The sequence below is a fragment of the Pimephales promelas genome, chromosome 2 (assembly GCF_988280905.1).
Source record: "Pimephales promelas chromosome 2, fPimPro1.hap1.1, whole genome shotgun sequence".
In the NCBI taxonomy this organism is placed as follows: domain Eukaryota; kingdom Metazoa; phylum Chordata; class Actinopteri; order Cypriniformes; family Leuciscidae; genus Pimephales; species Pimephales promelas.
The window spans coordinates 3,658,982-3,680,941 of NC_142770.1; the positions used below are offsets into that span (position 1 = coordinate 3,658,982).

Consider the following 21,960-nt stretch of genomic DNA (forward strand, 5'->3'; position numbering starts at 1 on the left):
GAGTTAGAATTAAAACAATTACATCTACAAATTAATCAAGCATATCTAGATATTGCCAAAGGTGCCTTTGTTAGATCCAGGGCTAGATGGCTGGAAGAAGGAGAAGTAAATTCTAGTTATTTTTTCGCTTTAGAGAAGAGAAACTGCAAACGAAATTCTTTGACTGCTCTTAATATTAATGGTGTCAATTGCACAGATCCTAATTTGATATCTAATTTTGTCACAGACTTCTACAAAAATATTTATACATCTGTGTTTGATAGTCACAATTGCAACAATTTTATTAAGAAAGTTCAAGCTCATGTTCCAGTTATTGATATTGACTTTAAAGCCGTCTGTGATTCTGATTTGACTATTGAGGAGATTCGAATAGCACTTCACTCAATGAAGAAAGGAAAATCGCCAGGCAATGATGGATTAACTGTTGAGTTTTATATTCATTTTTGGGAGTTAATCAAACAACCATTGCTTTGTATGTACAAGGAATGTATTGATTCAAAAGAAATGACAACTTCAATGAAGCAAGGTATTATCTCCCTTGTCCCCAAACCAGGCAAGGACACTCTTTTAATAGATAATTGGCGTCCAATTACGCTCCTAACTATCGATTATAAAATTTTAGCCTTGGTTTTTGCTAATAGATTAAAGGTCAAACTTAATCAGTTTGTTGCAGAAACACAATCAGGTTTTATAAAAGGTAGGCATATCAGTAACAACATAAGACTTATTTTAGATCTTTTGGACTACACAGATTTTATACATTCTAAAGCCATGATTCTTTTCCTAGACTTTTATAAAGCTTTTGACACCCTGGAGCATGAATTTCTTTTGCAGACTCTCAAATTATTTGGTTTTGGTGACTTTTTTGTTAATATTATTGAAATGTTTTATAAAGACATTAGCAGCTCTGTCTTAATTAGTTACAATACTTCTAAGAGATTTTTCATTACCCGTGGTGTCAGACAGGGCTGTCCTATTTCCCCCTTTTTGTTTATTTTAGTTACAGAACTTTTATCATTAAGTATTATCCATGAACAAAGCTTGGAAGGTATATCCATCTTTGATAGAGAAATTAAAATCTCCCAGTTGGCTGATGACACAACTCTCTTTTTAAAAGATAAGAGTCAATTAACAAAGGCTATAAATGTAATTGAGCAGTTTTCATGTGCTTCTGGATTGAAACTGAATATGTCCAAGTGTGAGATAATGACGCTCTATAAATGTGACGATTCTTCAATCGATGGTATCTCTGTTAAGGAGACTGTAAAGTATCTTGGTATTTATTTAACAAAAAATTTAACAGCTCGACAACAGCTAAATTTTTCTGGACGGGTCAAGAAAACCAAATCCATCTTTAATCTTTGGCTCCAAAGAGACCTTTCCCTTTATGGGAGGGTTCTTTTGTCCAAAGCAGAAGGATTATCTCGTTTTGTATATCCTTCTCTTTCTCATTTTGTCAATGACTCTACCGCTAAAGGAATTAACAAAATTTTTCTTGACTTCATATGGAAAAACAAACCTCACAAGCTCAAAAAAACAGTCCTTTCAAATTGTCGGAAAAAAGGTGGACTTGAAGTGTTAGATTTTAGTGATACAGTGAACACCTTTAGGATAAATTGGATCAAAAAATGCTTAACAAATCCTAATTCTATATGGTTTTTTATCCCGAATCATATCTTTAACAAAATTGGTGGACTCCCCTTTATACTGAAATGTAACTACTTACCGATCAGATTGCCAGTTGCACTTTCTAAATTTCATCAGCAGGCCCTTCTTGCTTGGAAGTTATGCTACACCCACAATTTTTCACCTCATAAAACCTTTCTATGGAACAACTCTAATATAAGGATTAGGAATAAATCTATTTTTCTCTCTACATGGTTTAACAGAAATATAATTGGTATTCTCTCAATTTTTGATAAATCTGGTAATTTCTTATCTTATGAAGAATTTATGTCTGTTCATAATTTTCCTTTACCATTTAAAGAATATAATGCAGTACTTAAAGCAATTCCTTCTGGTCTAAGTCATCTTGTTAAATGTCATCTAACCTTTAGTAAGAGTGTCACCACCAAAGAACCTGACTTGATCTTAGATGGTATAAATATACTTAGTAAGAAATGTAATAATAAACATATTCGACATATTTTTCAGAGTAAAAAATATACTGTTGCTAAAGGCAAATTTTATTGGGCTTCCTTTATTGAATGTATAGACTGGAAGGAAGCCTGGTTGTTACCCCATAAGTATTGTATTTCAAATAAGATTAAGGAAGTTCATTTCAAGATCTTGCATAAAATATACCCAGTGAATGACACTGTTGCAAAATATATGGATGTTGACAGTTCTTGCTCATTTTGTGGGAATGAAGATGAAACGCTGATCCATTTATTTTTCCAATGTAAAAAAACCCAAAACTTCTGGAATAGGTTATATCTTCACATAGGCAAGCACCTTGATTCTTCCAAATCCTTTCAATTAAAAGATATAATTTGTTACTATAAAGAAGATAAAGCTAGTACTTCAATTAGTTACATTGTTAATTTTTTTATTTTGTTTGGGAAAAATTTTATTCACAAGCAAAAATTCTCTAAATCGCAGCCTACTTTTCCACTTTTCTTAATTGAAATTGATACATTTCTGAAGTCTCTAAGATTGATTAAAAACAAGAAAAGTGACAGATTCTTGAAATATTATGATGATATTTTCACTGATGCATAAGGTTTCCTCTGTGTATGTCTTTTATTTTATTATTTTTTATTTATTTATTTTTATTTTTTTTTTTTCTTTATTTCCTTTATTTTTTTTCTTTTCTTTCCATGTGTGAAGTTTTATATACTTGATATAACATGTCCGAATTATATGTGTTTTTTGTGCTCTGTACTTGCTTGTTATTTGATACATATTCAATAAAAAAAAAAAAAAAAAAAAAAAAAACGGATAGTGAGGAGCTCTATGGAATTAATATTGAGCCAATAAAAATGAACGTAACTTTTCAAGAAACGAATGAAAATATAAATTGAAACTGAATAAAATATCTTTGAAACTGAAAAAGAATGAACCGCAAGCAATTTTTTTGACTTTGTTTTTAACACACTACATGTTTTGCTAACTATTCCTCATATTTCGTTTACTGATCTACACTTACAAATGCGCTTCCAGAGTTTTCATTTACGCTTCTGAAGTTTTCGTTTACACTCCCTGAGTTTGCGTTCGCTGTTCTGACACAAATCTCTCGTGGGGGCGGGGCTAGTAGCAGTGTATTCTCATTGGCTACTGAGTTTTTGATTGACAGCTTCTTGACCTGGAAGTGAAGACGTCAGAGTTGTGTTTACACGTGTGGATGTGAGCGTCTGTAAGCGCAGCTTTCTATTTAATTTTAGTGATATTAAGTTATGTTTGTTTTTTATTTTTATCTGTATTTATCTTCTGCTGCGATTACTTTGTCAACAGAAGCTTTTAGGTTCACAAGAGATCAGTCTATTCAGGTGTAATTGTACATCAAAGTAGGCCCACTGTATATGACTACTTAAACTATTGTGTCCAATGTTTTAGGAGAATATTTGTTTATTCTTGATGATTCGTTTGCATGTTAGGCTCTGAATAGGTTGTGCTAAGAGAATAGCCTACTAGTATACGTGTGTGATATATTCAGCAGTCAAGAAAGTTTCACTTCAACCAGGTAATCAAGGTTGGCAACCATGGCCATCAAATTTCTCATTGTAACCATATGCATTTACACCATCAAATGATCATGTATGATCACTTAAATAAGAGGAATTTAAACTATATGAAAATTACAATCGTGGGTTGCTGTCAGATGATACAGACCTCAAAGGGCATTTCATTACATATTTCACACAAAGAATATTTTTGTTGGTATTTTTTTAATCATGCTGATCATTTTATTTATTTCATTTTGTTAATATTATTTTCTCACATTTAAAATGGTAAATGTATATTTGAACAATCATCAACAGGTTAAATTATGACTTATAAAATCAGTTAAATGAATTTAAATAAAAAATCTAATAAATGTATTCATTCTTTATTGTCACTACAGCATATACACAACTATCAAAGTGAAAGTCTTGGATGCAGTTATGACAGGAAAGACCAGAATCCACAAAACATTAACTGCATACTGTAATGCACAGTATTCTCATAATATAGATAATAAAATGTATACTCACAAAGATTTTTAATGGAATAATACATCTCTGTGAGTCCACATAACACAAGTGGATTGTACCCATGTATGGCAGTTGGTCGGAAGTTATTTTTAATAGTTAAAACAGTTTACATTATTAATATTTTCTTATCCTATTGTTTCACTTCAGAAGGTATTGATTCATCCACTGAGGTCGCATGGACATCACGGTCACTGTGTGTGGTTTTTAAAGCATCTTTAGGGCTTGCAGAGATGGATTACTTTCCTTAAAATCTTAATTCGTATTTATATGTAGAAAGAAAGTAAAATGCATCTGGGACAGCATGAGGGTGAGTAAAATAAGTGAGAATTTTATTTTTGGATGAACTATCCCATTCATATGCTGTTGATATGCAAATCCATGATCAGCAGAGACTAATAAGAATAAACTGCAACCTCTTGTGTACTGTGATTGTTTTAATCTAGAGCTCCAAAGAAATTAAAATATTTGCTATTTTATCATATTAAAATAAAATACAACAGGTGTCTGAAGATAAGGATCCCAGTCATTCAAAGGTGATATGTCTGAACAAAGTAACATTATTGTCTGATGGAGACAGCTGATCTCTGGTATTATCACTCCATCCTCTGTGTCAGCATCAGAATTTTGTTTATGGAAAAGTTGTTCAAATCCCTGGAAAATGAGAAAGGAAATATATTATAATCTAACAATACAAACTGCTTTGAACTCCCACATGCAGTAACCATTTGCAGACTTAAAATAATTATTTCAAACAAATTATATAAATGTTTTAAGGGATTTTACAGTACTAAATGTTTACCTGACTCACACACCATTTATCATCTGTAATACTATTGTGTAACCAGTAGATGGCTCTATAGCCCAATAAACATTTATCCATGGCTGTGTAGCGTCTACTCCCAGTTGATGGATTTTTGGATGGATTCCATAATTTGGATGGATTATGGATTAATCAGCTTTACATTGCCAAAGTTGAATCGGGCAGTGATTGACAGCGCTCTGGTCCAAAGGCATTGGTCATTGTCTGATACAGTACATTTTGTACTGTAGGCTACACTACAGATACTGTACAGTACTCTAGCACAATGTTGTTTGGGGTGGCAGAGGGGAAATATGATCTAATTGAAGAAAATATGATCTAATCGAAGACTGTAACCGTATGTAACGTTAGATAAACAAGACATGTAATGATTGGGCTAAAAACTTACCAATTAAAAAAAAAAAAAACTGCTGTATAATTTTATGGGCTCTCACTGAGCTCTAATATGCCTCTCCACCTGAAAAAGCAAGAACTGTATTATAATTAGTATTAGTTTAGTATTAATTAATAAAAAAAATAAAAACAATCAGACTTACCACGAGTAGCCTATGCTATCCAGTATTCTGATATCGACGATGACAAATTATATCATTTGTCTGTATTCCTTCTATAAGAAATCATATCAACAATATAGTGTAGCAGTAAATAAATAAAGAAATAAACTTAATATCACCTAAATAATATATAGAAAGCTACGCTTACAGACGCTCACATCCAAACGTGTAAACACAACACTCACTGACGTCTTCACTTCCAGGTCAAGAAGCTGTCAATCAAAAACTCAGTAGCCAATGAGAATACACTGCTACTAGCCCCGCCCCCACGAGAGATTTGTGTCAGAACAGCGAACGCAAACTCAGGGAGTGTAAACGAAAACTTCAGAAGCGTAAATGAAAACTCTGGAAGCGCATTTGTAAGTGTAGATCAGTAAACGAAATATGAGGAATAGTTAGCAAAACATGTAGTGTGTTAAAAACAAAGTCAAAAAAATTGCTTGCGGTTCATTCTTTTTCAGTTTCAAAGATATTTTATTCAGTTTCAATTTATATTTTCATTCGTTTCTTGAAAAGTTACGTTCATTTTTATTGGCTCAAAATTAATTCGATAGAGCTCCTGGTCTCTGCTTCGCTCCAGTTTGCAGTAGGGGTGTCCATGGTTAACCGGTTAACCGATTAGCAGTAACCGTTTAAAATTGCATAACCGAGTGAAACCTTTTTTGCTCGGTTAAGTGGCGTCAATACATATTTGCACAAAACTTTTGCGTTTTTTTTTCTGATTGTCGATAAAAAAATATTGCGAAATGACAGCGTTTCTATTAACGGTGTTATGCGACTAAAACATTTTTTTTCTTTCGCGATAAGCCATTCCAAAAATAATGGCAAAGGACGTTGGTATAGACGAATCCGGCGAAACTACCGGAAGTAAGCGGGCGCCATTACTGAGCTGTTGCTGGGTAGCGTTGCGCCATTGCCTAATATTGTTTTAGTTGCAACTTGCGTCCACTGGAATAAACAGCTCGCGATTTACGACTGTCACTAACGTTACAACGTTAGCCCTTGTGTAATGTCGAGTGGGTAAACAGTTTCCGTTATAAATTGTTTCAATGGTGGCAGTAAAATTTCAATTTTGAAGAGAAAACATTGTGAATACCCCGGGTCGACTGCCCCTGTCTGGTGTCGTACGGTTTACACCGATTTCCTGGGCGAGTACAAGACGCGGACATTCGCGTATAATAACAATTATTTAATGACATACGTAAAAAAATATAATAAATGTGTGATATAGTGATCAGCAAAATCTCCTCTCTTGTTATTTTTTCTATTCAATATGGTCATTAAATGGCTTTCCTGAGCTGAATGTAACGTTATGTGACACAATTGTTCTCCTGCTGTTATATTGACCTCTTTCCATGGTTTAAAAACAGTAGTTGGTCGATATTATGTATACTTTCTAGCTGTAACGTTACCTTACCCTGCCCGTTGCAATGTAAAAATTAGATAAATAATGCACACAAATGAAAAACATGAAATTGTTTATTTGATTTCATTTATTTATTTATTTATTGTTGCCAAATGGACAGATCTTTTTTTAGTTTCCTCGGTAGCAAACGTTAGCCTAGCTTGCTTGCCAAGCTATTTTCATAAATAATCTGTAAGATCGTTTGTACCTTCATCTGTGACTGGAGGCCAATGTCTAACATCATCAACCCAACAAGTCTGCCTGGCTCTAGCTGTCATTAAGGGTGCGTTATCACCTTATCTCCGAGGTTTGTTTACATACCGGTGCATATGTCTATGCCGGTGTAACAGCTCAGTAATGGCGTCGCCACAAGATGGCAGCCTACACAAGAACGCTCGTCGGATTCGTCTATATCACAGCCACCGCACTAGACATTATTAGGGACTTTAAGCAACAGCTGCGAATGGAACGGCTACGGCATTCTGGCGTTGCATTGCGCATGCGCGAATTTAAATGCTCCTTCCTGACGTTCTACTGTAACCACTACGGGAGAACAGCTGATTTGCCGTAGTCGCTACAACGTGAGAGATTAGGTAAATAAACGTTGTGTTTTATGGCATATGACATTGTTATTTCATCAGTTTATTAATGTACCATTAGTCTTTTATATAATATATGTAAAAATGTTTAAAATGTAAGCTAATTTTAACGATTTTTTCCCGTTTGTATAAAGATATGTCTGCTGTTAGCAACAAAACCTCAGGTAGCACTGAGATCAACGTTAGAGATGATGTGAAGCGAACAATGTAAGTATTACATAAACATCCTTCTCAAAATCCATCTTAAATATATTAATTTACTATGCTATTTAAATGTTTTTCATACTGGGTAAAGAAGTAGATTAACAGATAATAAATAGATTAATGGATTAGTTATTATTAGTATCTATCAAGACCGTTAATTATACTTACTTTTCAAAAATTAGCTATAGTTACTTCATGTTTCTTGTTGATTAGAGCCCCTATGGAGTAGACAGAGCAACATGATGTCCTTCTCTGTAGAGAAATCCTGCTCACAGAACCATTCAGGTACAAGAAGGGCAGTGTTGATAAGGGCAAGGCCTGGTCAGCAATTGCAGACACACTGAATAGCTCACAAGATCTCAAATTTAGAGTTATGCAGAGGTCAGTGAGGGAGAGATTCAGCTTGATTCAGGCGAAATACAAGGCCAGAAACAACAAAGATGAGAAGAGCAGTGGCACATCGGCAGAAATAACAGAGCTTGATGAACTCATTGAAGAAATAACAGAGAAAGAAAAAGCAGCTGAGGAAAACAAAGCGAGTGATGAGAGTATGAGGAAGTTAGAGACCGACAGGGCCAAAGCAGAAGAGGCAAGGAAGAGGGCCATGGAGAGGGTTAGCCAGACCAACAGGAGGCTTAGTGAAGAGGGAGAGGACTTGACAAACAACAAATGTAGGAGAAGGAGTGGGAATGACACCATTGATTTTTTGAGGGAGAGAAGCCAGACTGAGAGGTTTCTAAGGGAAAAGGAATTGGAATTGAAAAAAATAAAAGTTGAAGGGCAAGCAAAGGCAGCACAAGAAGCACAAAAGCAGATGAGCGACATGATGCAACTAATGCAGCAGCAGCAACAGCAAATGCAGGCAATGCAAACTATGCTACTTCAGCAACAACAACAGCAAGGGCAAGCATTACTTAGCCTAATTGAACATTTGGCAAAGAAATTATTATTTTATCATTTTATTGCAATTCATAAAACATTTAAATGTATAAATCCTTCTATTAATAAAAAAATTAACAATTATTAAATAAATATAAGTATAAAATAATAAAAACATAAAATAGCATATTTTCAATAACATTTTGTTAGTAGCCTATACTGTATGTAAATTGTCTGTTTTGTGTAAACTAATATATATATATATATATATATATATATATATATATATATATATATATATATTTGTTAATAATAAAATAGAAATCTGTTATAAAATGTCTCATTCTTTTATTCTGTTTTTACATTGTGTGTTTGTATACTGTTAAATTCTAACACAGTATAGTTGTGCTACCTCATGAGAAATAGTCACGAATGTGTGGAGGATCCAAGTTAAAAAACTGCGATGTCTGATTACCGTACAGACAAGTTAGTGCATTTCTTAACAAAGCAGACACAACATACAATTTTCCAACACTACTCAAACCAATTTTTAATTTTTTTTTTAAGTCCATGAACTTGAACCCCCCCCCCCCCCCACACAAAAAAAAAATAAATTTATATATATATGATGTTAGAAAAAAATATTATATACATCAGGTAACCATAAGTTAGCGAACAACGTTAGTGAAGTGTTGGTCGCGTAAGCTATCGCTGCAATTAACCTATTATCTTCCAATAAACATTTACTAGATCTGGCTACATAACATATAACTACAGACTAGATTCACGAGAGGTCGGCTAATGTGTGTAAAATTAAAAATTACAGTAATTTCATTAATTTACCAGCGAGAGGACATCAGAAGCACTGAAAATGAATGGTGTTCAATGCTGGAACGATCAGTGGTTGGAACTAATGGGCGGGTCCATGACACGCGTTACTTCCGCATTCCTGAGTTACAATGGCGGTCTACGGGACTGTCAGAACTCTCTGAATACATGGCTCTGGACCCACTTATTCACCGCTCGGCTCCGTCCCCGCTCTCCCACAGTCCCACTGCAGACCCCCCCCCCCATGCATCTCTACTCTCCTCCAATGTGTAATTATTGACTGATGGTCCTCTTAACAGCATGAAAAACAAAACTTGTAGATTCAAATTGTCAATTTACAATTACAATGACGAGCTGTCATTACGTCAACAAGTTCACGGCACTATTGCAAAATCTCCATTACTGGCAGTTTAGTTCGGAACGGAGTACGGCTCGCATGCAAAATGGATCATGTGAAAGCTGCTATTGAGCGAATTCTGACTAACCTAAAAGTTAGATGTACTGGACTAGTGGGCCTGGTATTAGTAGTTATTATAAATAATAACTTTGTAAAGCCACCCTGAATATAAAAACATGTCATTATTTTTATTTCTTTCATGTTCCAGTATTACTTTAAATTGGACAAAGACTAGCAGCAGGGAGGTTTTTAATGTACGAGTATGAACTTTAAAAAAAAAATTCAGTATTAGCTTACTTTAAATAGGACTAGCAAAAAGACTTGCAAGACTTACCTAGGATTACATTGATATATTCAGAGTTTTAACAATATATTCAGGATTACATTTAATTATTTCCTGTTTGGGCCCCATAATATCTATGTGTATATATATATATATATATATGCCTTTTTGCTTTGTAGGGATAGATAGATAGATATCTATATCTATCTATATCTACATATCTATCTATATCTATCTATATCTATATATATAGATCACATATATAGTTATAACTATATATTCGGAATTTACACTTATATATTAAGAGTTTTGACTATATATTCTGGATTTACATTTATATATTCATAATTATAACTATATATTAGGGATTAACATTTATATATTTAGAGTTTTAACGATATATTCAGGATTACATTTAATTATTTCATGTTTGGCCCCCCCCCCATAATATATGTATATATATATATATATATATATATAGAAAGAGAGCGAGAGATAGAGAGATATATAGATAGATATGTGTATATATATATATATATATTTTTTTTAACTGCAAAAAGCCCTAGTTAAAGTCGTTTTTCTCAGTTCTGCACTCTGCGTAGTTGCTGTCTTTTTTCGACATTATTCGATTCATCTGTCAGGGTCTGGTGATGATGATGATGAGATGATGATGATGATGTCTGTCATGTTCTCTCCTGTTCAACTTTTCTGGATGTGATGTCGTACACCACAAAACAGGCAGCAGCCACACCCACCAGAGCAGAGATGACCAATCGGGTGACAGCTTCAGAAACATGACAACAGAAAACACAATCTGAGGAAATAAAAGAACAATTCAAATTAGAACAGAGCAATTGGAAAACAACAGCATTTCACCTGACAGTGACATAAGGAACCTTAAATACTGCATTTATTTATCATTGAATATTAAGTCTGTAATTTCTGCACTACTAGTGGCACAAAATGGAATTGCAAAATTAATTACTGTTTTCTGAACACTTCCTCCCAGTGTCTCAATGTACATACTATCTATCCTAAATAGTATGTGAGATTAGAATAAGTGTCTCCCAAAGCATAGTATGTTGAAAAGAGTGTGCCAGAAGTCCCCAGATGATCTACTATTTCCAGTGGATTTTCGAAGTGTGGATCCATGCTCACTATAACACCTAATATTAACCCCCAATCCATTGTGCTTTGGAGGAGGAACTACAAACACAAGTAAAACATTTTTTTTTTTTACTACAAAACATGGCGGATATGTGCATGTGAAGGTGAGAGGTTTAGATAAAGGTTTGAATGACTAAATAAACTTTAATCTAATAAAACATTTTTTTTAATTTAATGTTATGCGTGTTATATTCCATCTGCAATAACCATGAGGAGTTTTACAAAGATCCATTTGGCCATTAAAACGGCCTTTTAAATGGATCATTATGCATTTATATGAGGAGAAATGAAATACATGCATGAAAGACCCGCGAATGAAGGTCAATGTGATACTGCATTTCTCTCTGATACAGTAGGTCTGTGCAATATAGCTAAAAAATGTATCACAATATAATGTTTCATATCGTTCGGTATATAATTATTGAATTTTTTATAACTTAAAAAAAATTAAGCAAAGTAGAAAAGTTTGCATTTAAACCACTCTTTTTTCACATTATTAAGGCAAACAACAAAATGATTAGTTTTAGCATTCAAAAAAAAAATGTAAAAAAAAATATATTCTTTATTAAGCTATACAAAGTAGGCTAAGTGTTAAAGAAACTCTTGAACTGAAATAAAAGGTTACAAAATCAGTGCAATGTAAAAAGTGTAAACGTAGAACAATCAAGGCAAACTGAGGTAGATCAGCATCTGTAATAAGTAGAGGTGTAATGGTTCACAAAATTCATGGTTCGGTTTGATTTGACACAGTGGTGTCACAGTTTGGTACGTTTTCGATACAGTAAAAAGAAAGAAACGGCAGAGAAATTTACTTGATATATATATATATATATATTAAGAGGGGGGGGGGGTCACCTTTGAAAGCATCTCAGCTGACAGAAAAGCAAAGAATAGTTGACAGTAATGTTAAACTTGCTTAATTTTATATATATGCTGACAAAAACAATCATTGAAACAGTGTTGTAGAGTACTCGAGACTCGGACTCGTCTCGGACTCGGTCTCGAGACCATATTTTAATGGTCTTGGTCTTGTCATGGACTCGTGTGCATTTGGACTCGGAATTGACTCGTACTCGAACATTTTTTTTTTAGGACTCGGACTTATTCCCGAGTCCACTCGAGTTCAATTCAAAATATTTTTCATGATTATTAATGTATGTTAATAAAATATTTCTTTAAATTGATTGACACGCCCAGTGATTGGTGATTTTCTAGTGCGCAACTGCGCATGACAAATTGTAATAAAATTACTTTCAACACCACCTACTATGTGGCCTTTTTACCCTAAACTGATCATATTTCTTAAACTCTAAGTAAATTCAGTAAAAAAAAAAAAGTAAAGTAAATAAAATAAAAGTAAATTAGGTAATCAACCCTCACTGGTCTCGGTCTCGACTCGGACTCGACCATATCTGGTCTTGGACTCGACTCTCTCTGGTCTCGGTCTCGACTCGGACTCGAGAGAGGTGGTCTCGACTACAACACTGCATTGAAAATTGACACATCCATTTATAAATTTGTAGTTAAAAATGAATTAAATAAGTGACCAGGAACAAATAAACTCAGTAAATAAATAACTGCTAATATGACTGCCGATGTACCTGGACATGTCTGGCAGAGTTCAGTGTTGAGATGTGTGGTCTGGTTGCTGATGGGATTGTTCAGCACACAGCTATAGGAATCATTTAAACACTCGATCTCCAGAGGTAGAGAGAGACTGATGCTGAGATCACACACACTGATGCTGGACAATACACTCATTCCTGCGTACCAGGACAGAGTCGCATCACACACACTCAACACTGAACACAGCAGCACACATTTGGACACTGATGATGATGAAGGTGATGAAAAGTTTGAAGAGTTAATGACAGGAATGGGCAGACAAGCTAAAAAACATGAAAGAACAGAGAGAAATAAGAATAAATTATGAGGCCCTGCATTACATTCCACAAAGCACAATGCAAAACATAAAATGAATAGAGGCAGATTTTCACACGTGATAATGACGTGATATTAAATCCCACAACGCAATGATTAAGAGCCAAAGTCTATCCGCTGACCCACAATTCTAAAAACTTGCATATGCAGTTGAGAGTCATAGAACAAAAGCACTGCTGTTGCTCTTGCTTCTTGAAAAATAAAAATGATTTCAAGTGGCTGTAGTCCTAATATGATTAAATATTAGTGTCTAATATAATAAGAATGCACAAATGCGTCTTAACTTCTTGAGGAGACCAAAAATAGTTAATCTATTAAGTAGTCTAGTTAATCCCTCCAGATCCTGATCACCACTGAAAGCATTTTAACAAACTGCACCGTGTCCAATGCAAGAACCGGTCCCCTATTTTTATATTTCATAAGATCTATACTTATACATGAATAATAAAATTTAATCATCTTAGTTATAACAATAAAATACAACTTCTGTAATATATAATAGAGAGAGCTGTATTTCTCTACTCACCATAGACAGTAACAGTGAATCTGTGTGTAGATGATGAGCTATAGACAGTAACATTGAATCTGTGTGTAGATGATGAGCTGCTGCCGCTGATTTCAGCTTCATAAACTCCAGTATGATTATTTGTGATGTTCATGATGGTCAGAGATCCAGTCTTCTTGTCCAGATTCAGTCTGTCTCTGAATCTCCCATCAGGACCATCATAGATCATATTGTTCACTCCATCATTTTTAGCTATAAGAGGCCCATTAGGTCCAAATGTCCACGTTATCTTTTCACCTTTCTGTATTTCAGTGAGACTAGAGTTTAGAGAGACTGAATCTCCCTCCATCACTGACACTGACTTCAGTTCATCTGTACCAGCAAACACTCCTGAAGAACACACAGAAACAGTCTCTAAGGCACACATTCAACATTACATTGTTATAATGAAGCTTTAACTGTTAGTTTGAAGTATTTTGAAATGATTACAAACTTTGAGAAAGTTGAAAGATAGAAACTAAGTATCTAGTATCCGAGTTGACCACCTTCATATCGATTACATTTTACGTTGTGTTTTAGTGTCATAAGTTTCATAAATAAACAGAAAAAAAATCTAAGTTTTTATTAATTGATGGTGGAACTAAAGTTCATTAGAGCTCCACATGCAACTATAAATCATAAAACATGTTTAGAACTCACCAACCAGACAGCACCAGCAAAGACAGAAAAAAGCAAACGTGTTCAACATTTTCTTCAACAGTTCAGCGGTCTGAAATAATTAACACTTAAGTCGGAAAACCCGAGAGTGTCTACTGTGAAGATAACAACCTGTTAACAGTTCAAACTATTCTGTTAACTTCCTTAAAACTGAAATAAGCCACGCCCCTGCCTCCAAACACACGCCCCCTCTCCAAAACCAGCTCAAATACCTGACAGCCAATCAGAATGCACAAAATGATTGATCGGTAAGGTAGCCTTCAAGTTTTCTGATTAAAGTCTCACATTTAAATGATTTTTTGTTGTTGCTGTTTTTATTGTTTGCTGGTGTCAGGGCATACATTTTTGTTAAAGAAATATCTTAATCTCTTATAGCACATGATTTAAGGATCATTCACTGACAACACTGTAGTTTCTAAATGTCTAAGAACTCTTTCTGCACTCCCACTTGTTGCTGCTCATTTGCATACATTTTAACACTCCTTAAATTTGCCACACTGCCCAGAGCCAAGCCAACCTCACAGCGCAGAGATATTCATAACTCTACAGTGTACATATCTGAAAATATAGAACTGGATTTGACATAAGCTTACACATTGTAGCTGATTACATACTGTACTTTTTACATAATTAAAATTTATTAAATCTGTTTTTCTTTTTCTTCTGGCACATAGTCACCATGAGAGGGCAAAAAAAAAAAATAAATAAAAAAATAAAAATCCTCCTGGATGGCTCCCCATATCATTTAGTGACCTAAACAAATGTGGAATATGTAATATAATGTGTACCAAGTGGTATGCTGAAATCCCAACCCAGATTACAGATGGACCATTTACGGGCTGTCACACACATTTGTCATTTAAATAAGTAGCCTATGAATCAAAGTGGCATCATATAATGTCAGTGTTTTGTGTATGATTGTGTAAGTTTTCAAGTATGGACTTAAACTGACTAAGAATATATTATGGTTATATTATATTATGGATATACGGATTACGGAGATATATATTACGGATGGTGTTTTCAATAAAGTAAATGTGGCAGCTGTCCCACGCCCAAATTCACTCACAGACATGTTAAGCCCCACAGGGTATGCTCCACTCGCTCTCTGTCAGCAAACTGCCATAGGGGAGTCGAGCGCGGCCAGTACAGTAAAAAAAAGTAGCTCATCTACTTGGAGCCAAAATAGCGAAACTATTGAGCAAAGGGGCCATAGAGGCTTTATCTCAAGCTCAGAGCGAAAGGGTGTCTATACAGCAGATATTTTTGACATATTGGGGCGTATATCACTAAAACAAACAAACCAAACAAACCAAAAACAACTAAGACGCCGCAGCAGGCTGAAACATGAGGATTTACACTGAGGACGCGTCACGCTGAACCATTGTATATATTGAGTCTCTTTATTACCCCATTTCACATACATAGAAAACCAATCACTTACTTTAAGTGATGCATTTTGTAAGCAGTGCAAAGGTACCTCAGAGACATCAGTGAAAGATGTTTGTAATGGTGACGGTAATGATGACGACAATGGTAACGGTCAACAGAAAGTTTCTCCTCATGCTCACCCTGCAGCCATGATCCAAAACCCAAGCTTCCACACAGGTGAGCACTAGACTTGTAGTCAAGACCGCCTAAACCGTGACCAAGACACTACCAAGACCAGAGGGTATCGAGACCAAGACCAAGACGAGACCGAGACCAAGACAAAAAAAAAAAAAACAGACTAGTGTTGTTGAAGCTAAGCAATAACTTTGCTAACTTTATACTTGATAACTTTATACAAAATAACTTTGATTTTGTTTTGCATTGCCTGTCTATCTCTGCCAATTTCGAAGTCTCCAAATGAATCCATTCTGCAACTTTTTAATACATAAATATTTTTAAAAACGAAATTATAAGCTTAAAGGGGTGATGAGCTGAGAAATCAAATTTTCCCTGAGCTTTTGACACCTAAGAGGTCATCATATTATAAGAATATCCTGTAAGTTTCAGGACTGAAAACGTCCTTGTTAGTCCAATAAAAGCTTTTATTGACACCAGCCTCTAAAAACGACTCGTTTTTAACAGTGGGAAATTATGACGTCAAAGTTGTTAAAACACCACCCCTGCAGAAGATGATAAACGCCTGCTTCAACACAGCTGCCAGCTGGTTTAGCCCCGCCCACCGATTCGCACATTACACATATAGCTAAGTAGCCTAACATACATGCCTACCTCGTGATGACAAACCGGATTGAGCTACCGTGCAATACAGAATATTGTGCAGTGCTTGGTTGTGGAAGACAGTCGCTGCATAAGCTTCCTCTGGATTCCAATAGGACTGCAAACTTTATTTTTAATGACGTTCCAGCTGATGAGGGTAAAACATCGTCGTCTGTTCGCTTCATTTCACTGAGGATTGTTTTGTAAACAAGACTGGATTTGCAGACCGATTAAGAGTAAAGAGCGTGCTGTGCTGTTTATATTGGATCTGACAGGAATGGTGCAACACACGGACTCTGTGTCGAACATGTATGGGCGAATCCGGTTGCCATTTGACAACATTGGACCCACACATGCACCGACGGGTGAGTTAAACTCATTATAATATGCAAAACTGTTATCCACTCACAGCAGTGGGTGTTTAATTCCAAGTCTTCAGTGCGACACGCCCATAAAAACCGACTGTTTTTCAGGTAGGCTAACAACTTGGGTACAAAATAGCCTATAACTTGTTCATTTTTATGTTTTTGAATGCAAAACCCAAGCGAACGTCATAAACTGACCTCAGACAACAATATAATAAAATTTAAAAAGCCAGTTCATGACCCCTTTAAGTGCAGGATCCGAAAGTTGGTTGTTTTGTCGCTATGGTTACACACACACACACACCGTTGGCGGTGCGCTCAAAGTCATTTGTCAGTTGTGCAGTTACCCAAAATCTCCTGAATGAAGTTAAAACCCATCATGTCTCTAATATGTGTTTTACTAAATATTAATACATCAATAACTGTACATAATATGTGTTTTTTAAATCCAGTGATCAAAGTGCTTGTTGCCGCTGCGATCAGTGTTTTCTTGTGTGGCTCACGCACACCGCACTGTCTTCACTCGGACACGCGCTTCAATCCGTTGCGGATATCGTTGTGGATATTGTAGCTTTGTATTGCTAAATCCCCCGACCACTCGAGACATTGACCGGTCTCGAGACATACATCACTAGTGAGCACACACACACATTAATACAGACATCATGGCCCCGGTCACACCCACAGTAACCAATGACGTCACAATACGCATGCATGTACACTACAGTACAAAGAAAAGAGGAAACATAATAAAAACCCAAACAAACCCAGTGTGGCTCCTACAGAGCAGGTAGACCTGTTTGCGTCCCAAGAAAAAGCTCACTGTCCAAGGTTTTTCTCCAAGAGCAGGGATGCGCTGGCCCACGTCTGAACATGCTGCCCACTCTATGCCTTTTCCCCCGCCTCGCTCCTGCCTCAGGTATTGGAACGAATCAGGGAAAAATGATTCTCAGAGCTATATGTGGCTCCGCTCTGGAATAACCAGGCTTGGTTCCCAGTTCTGATGCAGCTGACAAGCACTACCCCATGGCCAATACTGATGAGGAAAGACCTCTTCTCTCAGGCCAAGGGCTCGATTTGGCATACTTGCCCTGAGCTGTGCTCCCTACATGCATGGGCCATCAAAGGGTACCCGCTAACCTCCCGGAGGGGGTGTTAAACGTCTAATAGACAACTCTATTCCTCAAAATGGTCTGTGTTTTCTGGCTGGTGCAAAGCTCGAGGCTTTTCATCCCATGCCTGTGGGGTTATGGAAGTTCTCCCCTTCCTTCAAGAGCTACTGGATAAGGGCAGAACCCCATCCACGCTCAAGGTTTATGTGATGGCCATAGCAGCGATTACTAAACCAGCGACTGGCCAGTCACTGGGGAAGAACGATCTGGTCATCCGCTTCCTTAAAGGGAGCTAAGAGGCTGCATCGTCCCAGACCCCCTTCAGTCCCCATGTGGGACCTTTCTATGGTTTTGGAAGCCATGAAAGGTGCCCCGTTCGAGCCAATCCATTTATCAGACATGAAACATTTGCCGTTCAAGACAGCGTTTCTTATGGCTCTTACTTCAGTGAAGTGCATAGGGGTGCTCTCAGTAAGCACCAAATGACTCGAAAGTCGTACTCAAACCAAGACGTGCCTAAATCCCTCAACACACCGCTTAGGGCTCAGGTTATTTCCCTGTCTGCCCTGCCGGTTCACAACAAGGAAAAGGACGAAAGCTTCCTTTGCCCAGACAGGGCATTAAGAGCTTATGTGTCTCGTTCGTCTGTTTCAGACTGAGCAGCTCTTCGTTTCGTTCAGCGGACGTTCTAAGGGACTAGCTGCATCGAAACAGAGCCTATCCAGGTGGATAGTTGATGCCATAGCGCTGGCCTACACTTCTAAAGGCTTGCCATGCTCTTTGGGTGTCAGAGCACACTCCACAAGAGGCATGGCCTTGTCGTTGGCTTGGTCTAGCGGGATTACCTTGCAGGATATCTGTATGGTGGCAGGCTGGGCCTCTCCATCTACATTTATAAGGTTTTATAACCTAGAGGTTCCCACCTTACAGGCTAAACTACTTTCGGTCTAAAGATCAGTACTGTCTGCCCCATTGCTTCGGCTCAGAATACCGAAACCGCTTGAGCGCCGCTCGCTGATCGATAAAATAACTCTATGGGCAATGAGTAAGACCCATACTGTTACCCAGTTCAGGCTGAACATTTTCACTCTGTCTGTGTGGAACATTGTTGATGTGGTTAGCTCCCTTAGGATGCTACTTATTGTGAATGACACTTCTAGCCTTTCTTCTCAGACTCTCTGTGAGTCCCTGGTGTTTATGCAGTATATGAGCCCCGGTCACCTGCCCTTGGGACTTCGGTGTTGGATCGTAAGAGAACTAAGAGAACGTACTCGTTTACTACCGTAACCTTGGTTCTCTCTAGAAGAGGCAACGGGTACTGCGTATCTTTGCTGTGCCTGCAACACTCTCTGGTTCGCTTCGGCAGTATGTCCACCAGTCTTCCTCAAGGATCTAATTTAGGGCCTTTGCTGTTCTCAATTTATTTAAATTACCTCCCATCCATCTTTCCTGATGTTTCTGTGCAGATGACACCATAAGTCTATGCTCACGGTATGAATATTTCTCAGGTGGCTGAGAAGCTTACTATCACCATGGATAATATTACAGCTTGGTTGAAACACTCCTGCCAGCAGCTGAATACAAAAACAGTAGCAATGTTCTTCCCCAAGTCCCACAAAAAATTCAGTGTTGAGCCAGATATTTTTGTTTCAGGGGAAAGGCTGCAGATTGTGTCAGAATACAAATATCTGGGAGTTTTAATTGATTCTAAGTTGTCTTTTAAATCACATGTAAAATGGGTCTGTAATCAAATTAAATTTTGCCTTAGTAACTTTAAATGGTAAAATGGTAAATGGACTGCATTTAAATAGCGCTTTTACAGATCCAATGGCCACAAAAGCGCTTACATTTTGCCTCACATTCACACACTCATTCATACACTGACGACGGTGTCAGCCATACAAGGCGCCATCCAGCTCATCGGGAGCAGCTGGGTTTAGTTGTCTTGCTCATGGACACCTCGACAGCCTTGGACAGGTGGAACCGGGGATTGAACCACCAACCTTCCTGTTTATAGACAACCTACATGAACGACTGAGCCACTGCCGCCCCACTTTAGACACATCCTCAATCAAATGTCCACACAGGAAGCAAAAATGTACATGCACTCTATGATCTTCACATATATCACTTACTGTTTGCCTATTTGGTCACAAGCTAATGTAACATCTTTGAAACCTCTGCAATCACTTGCAAAACATGCAACGAACTGTTAAAATTCTAGATAAGAAACCATGTATTTCTCATCATTGTCCAATATTTACTAAAATATAGATTACTTGGCTGGGAAAACATGGTCAAATATTCAAAAATATGTCCTCTCTATAAAATTATTCATGGTTTATCATCCCCTCCTCTCCAACAGTTTGTCAAAACAGCTGATCACAGCAGAAGGGAAGCAGAAGGGTGCAATGAGGGAAGATTGCATCATTCCCTTTAGGAAAAGTGTATTTGGTCAAACTTTTTCTGTTCGAGCTACTACTGAGTGGAACCTCACCCCCATGTGTGTGTGTGTGTGTGTGTGTTATTTTTTTGTCTGATGTTGGTTTGATTGTATCTTTCGGTCGTATATTTTAACATAATAGTATTTCTAACTAAATGTATTGTAACTTTTATATTGTTATGCAAATATGTAATTTTACTCTCTTTTAGGGTGACTTTTTACTATCTGTCTAGGGACTACAGAGCTGGCATATTTACAGAAATGTTTATTAAAATGCACTGTCCCTGTAATAAAATAAAAATTTATAATTTTTGAAAATTGATAATTTCCATTTTTGATAATTGATAAAAAAACGATTATATCAGCCCATCGAGCTGTATTTATAGGCCCAGGCCACGCCCGTTTCAGCGGGATGTGACATACTGAATTAATGTTGCATCTGACGAAGGGATAGGCTGCTGCAGTTGCCGCAGGACAGCCAATAGGCACACGAGCCGTCTTGCCTATGTCTGCATGCTGCCGCAACGCATTTTACATAAATTCAAAATTGAGGATAATTTTTTGCTTCAATATCCTGTGGAAAAAAGGTTTTCCCCTAGCGCAAGATATCACCCAGCACTCGTTCCCTCTTCTAGAGACAACCGAGGTTACGTCAGTAACCAAGTACGTTTTGCATTTATTATACACTGAAGATTTCTGTTCTAAACCTCTGGAGAGCATTTTCTGTTTATTAAAAGCTGTATTGCTGCATTTCGCTCTTGGGTCATCCTTCTCTCCACATCACAAAAACAGTTTAGTCTATAGTAATGGAAGAGATTATCCTCAAAAACAGGCAGGGTAAAAACCAGCCACCAGACAGAGGTAAACATAAGAGGAGAGGAGAGGAGAGGAGAGGAGAAGAGAGGGGGTACACAGTCTTTGCAAAAGATCATTAGAAGATAAATGAACGATCGTGAATTCATGTGGACATCTTGAATATGCCTAAGAGAATACTGAGAGATCACAAGTCTATCAAATTTGCCATGTCTAATTTTGTACCACTTTAAAAGAAAAAAACATTGCTTCGAGTTTGCCCACACGTTTAGAAGAGCAACAGATTAATGTTATATTTAGGGAAAATTTTTAAACTCAATCATTCTCTTGAAAACATAAATCATCTAGTTATTTTTGGACTGACAAGTCCAAGATTGTGTTGGTCTGAATCAAAACAGCACCATTAGCATAATGACACAGAGCCCAATGCAAATGTGGAAAAAAAAAAAAAAAAAAAAAAAAAAAATTACCGTTGCAGCCTCAACTCGCTGACAGAGACAGAAGTAGATGCAAGTCCACATTGCGCT

General features: G+C 36.7%; 1 long non-coding RNA gene across 2 annotated transcripts in view; it reads right to left on the minus strand.

The window, feature by feature from the left end:
* Positions 1-10,634: 10,634 nt before the first annotated feature.
* Positions 10,635-21,960, minus strand: part of LOC148995721 (uncharacterized) — a 29,200-nt gene continuing 17,874 nt past the window's right edge. Inside the window, exon 3 of one of the 2 annotated variants that reach the window (XR_016146991.1) lies at positions 10,635-10,976. This is a non-coding gene — a long non-coding RNA (uncharacterized LOC148995721). Of the gene's footprint in view, positions 10,977-13,807; positions 14,166-21,960 lie in introns of those variants that run through there. The other variant, XR_016146990.1, reaches the window with a different exon arrangement.